This window comes from Chrysemys picta, chromosome 1 (assembly GCF_011386835.1).
Source record: "Chrysemys picta bellii isolate R12L10 chromosome 1, ASM1138683v2, whole genome shotgun sequence".
Taxonomy (NCBI): Eukaryota; Metazoa; Chordata; order Testudines; family Emydidae; genus Chrysemys; species Chrysemys picta.
In genome coordinates, this window is record NC_088791.1 from 214225709 (window position 1) to 214239388 (window position 13680).

The 13680-nt window shown below is 43.0% G+C and overlaps 1 long non-coding RNA gene across 1 annotated transcript in view; it reads right to left on the reverse strand.

Annotated features, from left to right (window-relative positions):
- Window positions 1-261: 261 nt before the first annotated feature.
- LOC122174560 (uncharacterized) overlaps window positions 262-13680 on the reverse strand; it is a 33349-nt gene continuing 19930 nt past the window's right edge. The window contains exon 3 of the long non-coding RNA XR_010596071.1: window positions 262-1204. This is a non-coding gene — a long non-coding RNA (uncharacterized LOC122174560). The remainder of the gene's footprint in view (window positions 1205-13680) is intronic.

A 13680-nucleotide genomic window follows, 5' to 3' on the forward strand; every position in this document is an offset into this window, starting at 1 on the left:
CATACAGCTCTGGGCAATAGTGATACTGGGTCCAGCTCCAGAGATTCCACCCTGGCATGGTGCTCCTCCTGCCTTCTGTCCTGGTGCCTCCCAGGTTGGCCTCTCTGTCCCTCCCAAGCTTTGGGCAGGTTCTTGGCTGCTTCACTTTGTGAGGGCCTGCTCACTGTCACCCTTCTGTCTGGAGATACAGACACACACACACACACATACTCTCTCTCTCTCTCTCTCCCTCCCTTCACACCCCTCCCAGAGCCAGCCCTTCCTCTTCCTGGAACAATCAGCACTTTCTCTCCCTCAGGCCAAGGTTTTAAAGGAGTCATGCTCGCTAAACCCAAAAGGGGTTGTGACCCGGTGTGCCTGGGGTAGCCCTTACTGAAAATGCCAAGGTCATGGTAGGCTGCAAAAGGAGAGCAGATTCTTCCTAAACTGGCGATTGACCTGAAATTAGACTCACCAACCGATCACAAACTGTGCTCCTGATCCCCCACACTGGTTATCAAGAAGCTAAAAAATAAATCACTCAGCCCCCTTTATTGCATTCCTTTCTCTGGCTCCCAATCAGCACCTAGGTCCAGTACAGTGAGAAGTTATTTTAAAAACTCTGCTCACTATGTAAAATGTTCTTCTGACCCCAAAGGGCCAGCCACGTTACCAGAGCAGTGTAGATTTGCATCTTACCCAAAATACGATGCTACCAGCCAATCCTTTAGTGTCTAAAACTAAAGGTTTATTATAAAGGAAAAAAAAGAACAAGAAGAGAGTTGTTAAATGATAAAGCACTCAGATACATACAGAGACTTCAAAGTCTATATATCAGGTTCTTAGCAGTATTGGTGCGTTTGCTGGCTAGAAAGTCCCTCTGGAACAATCCACAGCTTGGATTTGTCATTTAGTCCTTTGTTCAGAACTTCATTTGTGGAAAAGTTACTCCAGAGGTAAGAAGCAGGAATGAAGACAAAATGGAGATGATGCAGCTGCCTTGTATAGTCTTCTGTCATGTGGCTTGTCCCAAACACAAGCTTCACGGCACATGGCACAGAAAAGCCTTAGAGTTCTCTGTCCACAGGCATGCCTCTACATGGCTTGCTGACTCAGAAGGTGTAGTTCCTGGCTTTTTCAATGGGTTCATTGAATAGCTGATGACCCTTGATGAATGATCAAACAGGCTAGGCTATGCTGATGTCAGTCTGTCCGGGGGTGTCACCTAGAAACACAGCACAAGTTTGGAAATACAGATATACCCTACATATCTATAATTCACAATGCAAAGGTGATAGAAATATATAAACAAGATTATCAACTTGCAGATTATAACATTTTCACAGATACCTTACATGGCATATCTGGCATGATTCATTGCAATTTTATAATATTGGTATTTATAATAGCATAAAGTGTCTCTTATATTCCATACAGCATCACAGGGGTTACACCAGTATCCCAAGGAAGGGCAAAAAATTCATAGGGAAAGGTTGCAAACCAAACTGGATGAACAAGCATCTCAAACAGGTTATTAAGAGAAAGCAGAAGCCAAGGAATGGAAGATGGGAATGAGCAGCAAGAAAAGCTACCTCTTGGAGGTCAAGGGAAAAGTGACAATTGCCGAAAACCAAGCAGAGCTGGAACTTGCAAAAGGTCAGCTGACTTGAGACCCACTAACGCTGGCCTTACATTGTAATGTAGACATATCCTGAGAGAGATAGCTCTAACTTTGCATTTTTAACCTCAACATGGATGATGTGTTTGGTTTGCATCACTGTTTCTGGCACATTGGATTGTTAACACATTTTCCCCTACAAATTATGCTGGGGTCAGGAAGAAAAATTTGTTCATTATTTATTTTCACTCTCCGTCTTGAAGCAACCTCACAACTGTTGCCAAATGGTGACAATTGGACATGTAATTGTACTGACAGAAATAAATTATAATTGCTCTTCAAAGATTTGGAAAACTATGCAAACAATTTCCAATGCATTGCTTGGTCTTTTGCTATATTTTAATGGACAATATACAATTATTAGAATGGTTGTAGCTGTTCCCAGTACACCGAAAGCTATCAAATTCCAAGGCTGCATTGCCTGTGGATTTTGTATCCTGAGCTAAGTCATGAACGTGCAACACCTGTTCTTATCTTCACTTCTGATGGCTAGGTCCAGAGATGAGCAGAAAAGGATTAATATGAACAGAACCAGTAAATATATCATTACAAATAAAACATAGGGCTGAAGGGTATTCATTTCATTTGCCTTTACGTTAGTCAGAAAGGCAATGACACATGTTCCAAGCAGAAGTTCTCACACATTTGACACTATTCAAGGCCGGGTGGATGCTTGGCTGGACCCTTGTGTACTATGCTGAACTCAGACATGACGGGTGCTAGTGGGAAAAAGGAGGCATTTTGAAAAACTCTTCTCTCCTTTAACAACCCTGTCCATCACAGGCATCTACCCTCACAGATTGTTAAATCAACCCATAGTTTTGGGGTCCTCTTGGACTCCCCACTGCACAGGGATACTCAAATAGCCACAGTGGAGAAGGGCGCAGAAAGCAAGCCTGTGTCCATCTGTGGCAGGCCAGAAGATTGTACCTGATCCTATCAGACTCAGATCTGGCTGCAGTGAATCTATGCTTTTGTAACATCTAATTCTAATATTGCACTTGTAATTCAGCATGGATAATATGCCTTGACTGTTACAGGCCCTATATTTAGAAAAGACACCAATGCTCCAATGAAGCTTCATTGGCTCAGAACATGGTAGCCCCACTCAGCTGACTGGGAACATATTACCTCCATCTGCTGCTCCCTGCAATGGCTTCACATTGAATACTGACTGTAGTTCAAGAGCTCTGTCCTGATATTCAAATTTCTCCATCCGATTGTCCCTAGCTACTTCAGACACTGTCTCCTTCTATGCCACTCACAATGACTGCATTCCAAATGAAACGGCCAAGCAATAGGGAAGACTCATGTCTGCAAGAGACAGAACTTTCACAGGAGCTGGACCATGACTATGGAACTTCACTGCCATGACCACTAGCCTCACTGCACTGATAGCCAAATGTGAAATTTACCTCTCTGCCTGAACATCCCTAAATAGAACCTCAAGCTTTTATTTTCATTCAAACAGCCATCACCACCACTAAGAGAGAACCCAAGGCTATCTCTCACCATCAGCAAAGAAAGAGCATGATATCACAGTTTCTGTTAGCTCTTTGGAGGTGCTCAGATACTGTAATGATGGGATTCTGGAGGGAAAGATAGAGAGATTTATTTCAAAATTATTTGAGTTTTTGTCACTTTCCTTCCAGTAAATCAATATGGGTGCCCGGTATCACACGCATGCGCAAGCGCACACGCATCAGGCTTTGCCATCTTTTTTTTTCCCCCTTTGAAATACTGCAGTCACTAATTAAATCTTTCCCAGGAGTTTTGTTTTTACGGAAGACTTTTTTTTAAAGTTTTTTTGTTTTTAATAATGAAAACAGTTTGGGGGTTTTGGTTTTTTTGTTTTTTGTTGGTTTTTTTTGGCCGGGTAGCGTTTATCAAGTTCTCATTAAAGTACAAAAGGTAGTTTATCTCTTCCTTGTAGACATGAGTTGGGTGCCTTCAGTAGCCTTCCAAACTGCTTTTCTGTGTGGGCGGGTTTTGTTTTTTTAATTACAGCTTTTGTTACTTTAGAATGATGTTTTTTTCCAGTTGCTGTTCTGTTTCCCCTGAAGCTTTGCAATAGCTCCTCTGTCTCTGCCCCTCCTTCCCCCCCCCCCACCTCAGTAGCTGAGTGTTGCACACTCTTCAGTGATTTTATCCTCACAGCACCCCTGCGAGATAGGGACATATTATCTCCATTTTACAAATGAACACCCGAGGAACAGAGATAGTAAGGTCCAGATCCTCAAAGGTATTTAGGCAAAGCCAAGGAAAGTGAAATGACATCTCCAGGAACGGTTTTTACAGTGGGGGATGTTGAAACCATTGAACAAAATTGTAAACCCTATTTATGATGCAAACCACTTCAAACAGGGGGTGCAGCAGCAACCTAGATCCAGGCCAGCACCCTTGTGACTCTAAAGTGACTTAATCGTTGAAAGGAACTTGATTGTGTCAAGAGGTTTTGTGGGTAGGTGACTGCGGATTTTGTCCCCAAGTGTTTTACACTGAAGCATTTTCTGAATGTTTTCTCAGAGACACAAACTAAAATGGCTTTACTAAATATGTGGCTATCACAGGTTGATGTTTCCTAGGCAACATAACTGAGCAAAAGCAATCTGGTGTCCAGTCGCGCCTATGCTCAACTGAGCAATTATTATTATTATTATTTTATCTGTTTATTAAGCACCCAAGAGTGTGACAGGCACTTTGCAGACATACACTAAGCCAAGTCACTGCCTTGCATGTCAAAGCAACTAGTCATAGCAGGCATTTTGCCTGACAACTCTGAACAAGCCAGAAGCAGTGATAGTTGCAAAATACACTCCAGCCTCATTATCACACTATCCACAGGAAGCTAATGCCTGGGTATTCTAAAAGTGAATGCTCAAATCAAGCCACCCATAAATATCCCTCTTATTGGATTTCTTTTAAACCTGTAACTAAATCCATTTCACCATTCGTAAATGGCCATGATGAGAGCTACCTACCTACCTCACATGGGGGTTGTGGAGATTAATGAGTTAATAGTAAAGCACTTCGAATGTGTACTGTGCTATAATAATGCAACAGTATTATTATTTAATAACTTCTCTATTGTACCATAGCCTTCCCCATGGTACTATGTGATCTTGTATTTGCTGAAACTAATTAAGGCTTGCTTCATTGATGGGATAGATTTAAACCTAAAATGGGCAAAATACTTAAGGAAGCATCATGTATCAGTGTAGTGAGGTATATTAAAAGACAGAAAAGCCAAAAAAACACTTTAACAGCAGTGGAACCTAAATGAATGGTGAAGAGACAGCTAGTCAATATGCTAGTCCTGTGTCTACTGGGCTGTCTTTATCCTCTTAGATTCTTAACTTGATGGACTGTTGATTGCCTGCTCTTTCTCCAGAGACAGCACTAAAACCTGTCACTGGAACTTGCAGCATCTATTCTTGGAGGCCGCATCTATTGCAAAAGAGTAGAAGTAGGGACGGGTTCCTCTGTTATATGAAACAAGGGATCCAGCTGCCTGCAGGCTGATAAAAGCACAGGCTTCAATTTCCATTTATTACTCAGTTTCATATATAGAGCTGGGCTACTTCAGATCATTGTCACTTGGCAATTTTGCTTATGCCGGTGCAGCTCATTTCAGGAGAAGCAGGGGGTGGCCGGGGGGGGGGGGGGGTGTGAGTGGTTGGGAAAGCCAGTGGTAATTTCTTTGTAGATCACTTCCAAAATCGAAAAAAAGACCTATCATCTCTGAATCACAGCAAGCTCGTGACAGAGCCACAAAGAAAAATAGTCTCTCACTCTCAGAGTGATTAGAAATACGCAAGGGGCTAAATTATGATTACTTTTGTGTGTCTATGTTACAGTGGGGAGAGGAGGTAGGGAGCCCTTCTCTAGTGCTTACAGAGCCCTATTCAAATCTGCGCTGCAGAGGGCTGGCTAGTGCTGCCAGCTGCTTTAGTGCCCCAAGAGGGTTTTTTTTTGGCTTGGCGCTCCTAGTCCTGTTCCCATAAGCTACAGGATGGCAGCACAAAAGAAAGTGATTACTCTGTCTGTGCAGTTGCAGCAAGGGGCACTCTGGCAGAATAGGCACATGTAACCCAGAAGAATTGAGAGAGCAGCTCCATCCACTTGTATAAGGGATCTTGTTAGGCCTAATGGGGTATGAGTAATAAAAGGGCCTACGTGTGCTTTGTATGGGTTTGGCTTGCAGGTATCAGTATTTCCAACCCAAAGCATTCAAAAATCATGAGATAGATCCTGAAAAATCACACTTGGCTTAAACATAATGACTTTTTTTTTAAATAATAAATGTAGCGGGGGGGTCTTTTTATTTGGCATTTCAGCCTGTAGGATGCACATGTTGTTTATATGACCTTGTTGTAATTTTCCACGTTCCCTGCTCCAACACATTTAACCCTCTGTTAAGATTGCCTTTTTTATACTTACCTGTGGTCTTTTGTCACCTTTCCCCTTTGAACCTAATATAAAGCCCTCCTGACTAGGTTGGTGAGTCAGTGCTTTTCTCCACAACAGGGAGGGCTAGAAATTTCTTTTGTTTTCAGTGATACCTGGGATTCTCATATGATCATAAGAAAAACACCATGAGTACGAAAGTTGTGAGAGTTGGTAACACTGGGGTCACTTTAGGTGCTCACTATAGAGTCATTCGCCGGAGAGGTATTTGTAGCAGAGTTTTTTTCTTTAGAACTGGGCAGAGAAGGATTGGGGGCTTTTATAAAAATGTCTCTGAGTAGTTTTAAAGTCATCAGATACATTCTATTATTGACTGGCTGGCTGGCTGGCTGGCTTCTTGGGTTTTTTCGCCCCACGTATAAACATTTCTGCATGGAATAATCTTGGGACCGCCTAATGTACTCTCCACATCACAGGCACGGCCTTCCCACAGTTCTTTTCCCCTCTGAATGGTGTGTGGTCATCCCCCAGAATGGGGACATTTTAGATCCACTTTGCACAGGAGTGACTGACTAAACAAGATTCAAACTAGTGGAGATTCAAGTCCTTTTCAGAGGATACATCCCCGGGCACTTGGGCTTGGGCAATACACCTCTTCCTCCTCTTTAGTAGGCTTTAAATGCTATAATTGATTCCAAGAGGGTTTAGATCAAAGGAGAGAGGATGAGAATGATTCCTAATGGGTCTTGGTATGAATTATTACAAATTGAGCTAGTTTTCCCAAAATGCTTACAAAGGACACTAAGTCATAAGGAGCTAGAATTCCTCCCAATCTCCCAGGAGCTGGGAACGGGGACAGAGGCAGCCCTTATTCCCCTTCAACATGCAGGGAACTAAGAAAAGGAGATATTGTGTTTGATCCATCCAAGCAAACTGGTGCTGGAAATTGTGAATTACATCTCATTGTGCCATGTAATCCATGTGTACCCTTGGCAGGAGCCAGTGTAGTATCACCATCTGCCTTCTGGTGTATTTCTGCCAGCAGAGCAGTTTTAGGCCTGGATTCTGCATTGTCTAACGTGCTGGAGAAATGCTGCACCCACACAGAGTTCCACTGACTTCAGGGAGGCGCTGCAAAGGTGCAGCAGTTCATCCATATGATTCACTGCGCAGGACTAGTGCTTCAGTTTCTGCCTGAGCTTTACAGGAGCCAAGTGGAGGATGTACAGGCATCTGATGAATTGGCAGATAATCCAAGGAGCTGGGGAGCTCGTCTCTCTGCTTTCTCCATTGAGGATCTTGGGACAAAAGAGCATGGAGGAAGCACCACAGAGTTTCTCTCTCGCCTTGACGCCCCTGTATGCTATGCATGGGAGCGAGCAACTGGGCCAAAGTCAGCATATAGCTTTAGGATTACATTGGGACACCAAAAAAGCAGACCTTCACCTCTACAAGGCTGAGTAGCATTGATCTGCACTGTAACAATATTATCTTAAGATCTTTGCTACTTTTCAAATTACATTGGAATTTAGATCTGGAAGGGAGTCTAGTCCATTGAGTCAGGCCTGGTGCAGTCCTATCAAAGCATCCCCATCATATAATCCCATTCATAAATTTATCAATTTCCATCTTAAAACTAGATAGGTTATTTGCCCCCATTATTCCTATTGGGAGGCAGTTCCAGGACCTCACTTCTGATGGTTAGAAACCTTCTCTTAGTTCCCAGCCTAAATTTATTAATGGCCAGTTTATACCCATTTGTTCTTGTGCCAACATTGTCCTTCACCATCCCTGACATATTTATTGCCCTGACATATTTATAGAGAGCAAGCATGCAGCCTTAATTTTGCTAGACAAAATAAGTCAAGCCTTTTAGTCTCCTGTCTTAAGGTAGGTGCTCCATTCCTCTGAACATCCTAGCCACTCTTCTCTGCATCTGTTCCAGTTTGAATTCATCATTCTTGAACATGGTTGACCAGAACTGTACACAGAGTTCCAAGTGAGGCCTTACCAGTACCTTGTACAATGGTATTAATACTTTCCTATCTTTTCTGGAATTACCTTGCCTGATACCTCCTAGGATCACATTTGCCTTTTTTTGTGGCAGCATCACATTGGTGGCTCATAGTCACCTTATGATTGAAACATAGACCCACATCTTTCTAGTCCTCTGTTGTTTCTAACCAATGAACTCCCAGCATGTGGCGGAAATTCTTGTTATTAGTCCTTATGTGCATGACATTGTACCTATGGAGACTTTGTACTGTTTGCACTTTGGACTCCCTCCTGAGGGGAATGGAGGCATCCATCTGCCAACCTGATGTGATGTGCAGCTTGCCTGGAGCCCACATCCATCCTTCTGCTCACTTCCCATGCTGCTCATCCACGTGGGCACTAATGATATTGCCGGGTCTGTGTGTGAATAGATCAGCAGTGACTATAGGGCTCTGGGAGCTAGAGTGAAGGGGTCAGGGGCACAGGTTGTGTTCCAGTCCATCCTCCTGATTAAGGATAAGGGCCAAGCAAGGACATGTGCATCCCTGGAGATGAATACAAGTCTGTGCAGATAGTGTTGATGGAAGGGGTTTGACTTCCTTGACCATGGGATGCTGTTCCAGGAAGAAGGTCTGCTGGGAAGTGATGGTATCCACTTGACCAAGAAGGGGAAGAGCATCTAGCCGCACTGACTCACCAACCTAGTAAGGAGGGCTTTATATTAGGTTCAAAGGGGCTAGGTGACAAAAGACCACAGGTAAGTATAAAAAAGGCAATCTTAACAGAGGGTTAAATGTGTTGGAGCAGGGAATGTGGAAAATTACAACAAGGTCATATAAACAACATTAGGGAAACCAGGGAAACTGCTCAGCAGCTTAGATGTCTATACACAAATGTATAAATAGGAAGAACTGGAAGTATTAGTACATAAGCTAAATTTTAAATTATAAATGGCATCATAGAGAATTGGTGGGATAAGTCTCATGAGTGGAATATTGGTATAGAGGGGTAAATGCTGTTCAGGAAGGACAGGCAAGGTAAAAAGGGAGAAGGTGTGGCATTACACATCCAGAATACATAGAATTTTTCTGAGATCCAGAAGAAGGTGGGAGGCAGACCAGTTCAGAGTCTCTGGGTAAAGGAAAAAAAGGGTAAAAAATAGGGATGACATCATGATAGGGGTCTACAATAAACAATCAAATCAGGAAGAGAAGTTGAATGAGGCATTTCTAGAACAAATAACAGAAATACCCAAAGCACAAGACCTGGTAGTAATGGGGGACTTTAACTACCCAGACACCTGTTACCTGTTGGTAAAGTAAAGGGAGGAATTGGAGTGAATGTGAAGATGGACGGCAGTCTGGGTGAAAGTGATAACGAAATGATAGACTTCATGATTCTAAGGAGAGAGAGCAGCAGAAAAAGGCCAATGGTCTTCAAAAAAGCAGCATTGAACAAACTCAGAGAACTGGTAGGTAAGATCGCCTGTGAAGAAAATCTAAGGGGAAAAGAAGTTCAGGAGAGCTGGCAGTTTCTCAGGGAGATAACTTCAAACTATCCCGATGCAAAGGAAAGATAGGAAGAATAGTAGGAGGTCAATATGGCTTTATCAGGAGCTCTTTTATGACCTGAAAAATCAAAAAATGACAAATTGCCAAGAGGAGTAACAAAGAACAGCACAAGCATGTAGGAACAAAATCAGAAAAGCTAAGGCACAAAATGAGTTACACCTAGAAAGGTGTAACTCAATAAAAGGCAATAGGAAGAGGTTCTTTAAATACATTAGAAGCAAAGGAAAGATGAAGGAAAGTGTAGGACCTCTACTTAGCAGGGAAGGAGAGCTAATAACAGACGACATCAAGAAAGCTGAGGAGTTCATTTCCTATTTTGCTTCAGTCTTCACTGAAAAGATTAATGGTGACCAGATACTCAACACAATTAATATTAATAACAAGGAGGAAGGAATGCAAGCCAGAATAGGGAAAGAGCAGGTTAAAGAATATTTAGATAGGTACTATTTTGCCCTTTTCCTCTGGACTGGAAAAGGCATCTAACTTATCTATAAAAAGGGGAATAAGGACAATCAGGGGAAATCACAGACCTGTCATCTTAACTTTGGTACCCAGAAAGATAATGGAGCAAATAATCAAAGAATCAATTTGTAAGCACCTAGAAGATAATAAGGTGATAAGTAACAGTCAACATGGATTTGTCAGGAATAAACCATGTCAAACCAACTTAATATCCTTCTTTGATAGGGTAACAAGCCTTGTGGATAGGGGGAAGCAGTAGATGTCCCAGAGCCTGCACCCTCACCCCCTCCTACACCCTCAGCTCCTTCCCATAGCCTGCACCCAGAACTCAAACTCTGTCCCAGAGCTTGCACCCTTCACCTCCTCCTGCACCCCCAGGCCCTGCCCCAGCCCAGAGCCTACCCCCCACCCCTTCCCACACACACCCTCCTGCACCCAAACTCCCTCCCAGAGCCTACACCCAAACTCTGTCCCAGAGCCTGCACCCCTCACCCCCCCTGCATCCCCAGGCCCTGCCCCATCCCAGAGCCTGCACCCAGCACCGAAACCCGGCCAGAGCCTGCACCCAAACTCCCTCCTATACCCCCACCCCTTGCCCCAGCCCAGAGCCTACAACCAAACTCCGTTCCAGAGCCTGCACCACCCCCCCTCCGCAGCCCTTCTCATCCCCAAACTCCATCCCAGAGCCTCCACCCCTCCACCCATCCTTCACCCCAGCCCAGAGCCTGCACCCAGCACCCAAACTCCATCCCAGAGCCTGCATCCCAGACTCCATCCCAGAGCCCAACCTCTCAACCCTGCCCCAGGCCAGTTAGTTTATCAAGAAAGATAACAACTTAATCTGGCATGACCTACCTGTAGTAAACTCGTGTTGCATTTTAGTTCCATGTCTTTAATTATATGTGCCTTCAAAATTTGTTCTAAAGCCTTGAATACTGTTGAGGCCAGACTAACAGCTCTGTAGTTGCCCGTATTGCTTTCCCTCCCCCCTTTCTTAAATAGGGGTATAGTGTTGCTATTCCCCAATCATCTGGTACCACCCCTGATTTGACATATTTATTAAAAATCCTTGCTACTGGACTTGCAATTCCTGAGCCAGTTCATTCAGTATTCTGGAATGGAGTTACCTGATTTTCTTATCTTCTGAATACAAGGGTCACTATTTTTGGATTAGTTCCTCAGTGCAAAAGGAGACCATAAATAAATACAGATGCCACCCAAGAAGGAAGCCAGGCTTCTTAGCGTATGGACAACGTCAGAAGCATTTCTTTAGGGTGCTATTTTATTCTATTTTAACGCCACCTCATAAAAAATGCAGTCAGAGGAAGCTTTGTTTCCATCCTCTGATATCACAGACACTAGCAATGACTACTTACGAGTAAAAAAAAAAGAACAAGAGAAGAAAACAAAATGTGATAAGTGTGCATTTCCTCTTCAATTTAAACAAGCAACCCGCCAACTGGAAATCATGAACACTTACTCTATGTAGCCTTAATAGGAATAGAGCGGCTTTTCTCAGTCTTAAGAATTTTTCTGCACATATAGTATGTTATGTGCTTTCACATGCAGTGAAACCAAATTGCTCTGACTGAAAAGAAATACATCTGTTTAAAGGACAGGTTTTATTTTCCTTGAAGTAATGCAAATCTTTTGTGCACAGTGGGGTTCTGAAATAGAAATCCACGGACCCTGAAAACTGTGTACCAAATATTAAAATATCAGATTAAACCCAGCCTCAAAATTTTTATAGTAATTAACATCTACTAATTACTCACAACATTCTTCCCAGAACAAGCACTTTTTGATACCTCAGTAAGAATGAGCAGTGGCTATTTTACTACTGCCATATCTTTTAAATAAGAATATTGTTTTATGCATTTAAGGGAAATCTTGTAGAGCCGCAGTGAGATGATATTATGGGGAGAGAGATAAAAAAAGTTCAAGTCTGCCTTTGACAGTATAAGTAAACAAACTGTTAAAGTGAATACAGTGCATCATTTAAATGAATTATTACTGGGCAAAGTGAACATAGTTTACATATTGTTTTATAAATTTCAAAGTGCTTTTTAATCTCTGAACTGTACTTCATGATTTTAGAAGAGCTGTACTGAGGTCATTTATTGTTTTTTCGACTTTACAAGCATCCAGTTATTATCCAATGTGGTGTGCAGCTAGGTAACTGAAAGGAAGTGTCATTCTGTTTTCTGAGTACTGCTCCTTTAAATATAGAGAAGTTCCCCCATCCCTGCCCCAGAGGCAACTGGCATTTTGTGTTTCATTTCACATGCAGAATATTGCAGAGTAATTCACAGCATGATTTCTCTCTCGCGCTCTTTCATGTAGACTTTACATTGGTACTTTCTAACTTTTGTTGTTTTTCTTAATCTAAAATAACTAAGCTAGACTGAAGATAAATGCGTTTCTATTTGTGTACAGGAAAACATAATACTCAGGACAAATGTGTTTATGAGCTTCTTGAGAACGGGGCTGGAGTGCCTGGGATGAAAACAGACCTGATTACAAGATTAGCCCCACTTGAGAGGAATCAGGTGATTCCAATATAAAAGGCACCAGGAAGCTGCCTGAAGGGCGTGGTTGAAAGAGTAGCTGAAACTGCCAGAAACAGGAAGCTCAGGAAACCTGTCTGGAGCTCGGAACAGCTACGGGGAGCAAGTTTGGCTCCTGCAGAGCCCTGGCCAGATAAAGCCTGTGAGTGGGAGTTGAAGACAGGAAGATGAGCTGAAAAACATTAATTGTTTTTGGACTTTTGAGTTCTGTTTTTGACACGGTCTGCTGCCAGCCTGAGGAGAACTGCTGAAAAGAGAATTAAAAGATTAAGCTTACCAGGTCACTGAAGACTGAATTTCTTGAAGGGGCAATAGAGATGGAATGACCATGAGGCAAACCTAACCACAAGGGGGCACTCAGGAGGTAGTAAGTTGCCCCCATAGTACAACTGGCATAGTCAACAGGCTCCAAAAGCCCTTCCCATCAAAGAGGAACAGGGGAAGCACTTCAAAGAGTGGGGGAGCTTCTACCCCTGTGGATTGCTGGGATACTTATGTTGCCAAGCCTCCTTGAGGGACTTGCTACCTCTGGCCTGATGGATGCAGCATCTCCTCAGATGTTGGTCTACAAGGACTTTATACCTTTGGAGCATTTATAAGACACTGACCCGGTGATCACTTCTTGCATTCACACTGATACAAAACCATACTCTACTGCAGTTGTACTGCAGACAGGAGAACATGAAGAGGAGATCCAAGTTGGGGTATCAAAGAATTTACCTTGGCCTGTTGTCATAGGACAGGACTGAAATGATTTTCAGGACCTGCTTGATGCTGCTACCCCAGCCTCACAAAGTCAAAGTGGGAGAATGCCTCAAATGATCTGGCATGCGTATTCTCCCTAGTAAAATTGGGCCTTGCAGAGGAGGTGTTTCTCAAGCCCCAGAAATCCTGACAACAGAGGTCAGAAACTGCATGATGGGGGGGCATATTTGGACCAGATTTAGGGAAGGGGAAGTCAAAGGATTACACTGGAGGATGACCCTGAGGAAGGCACCTCTGTGAATCATGACAAGGAAAC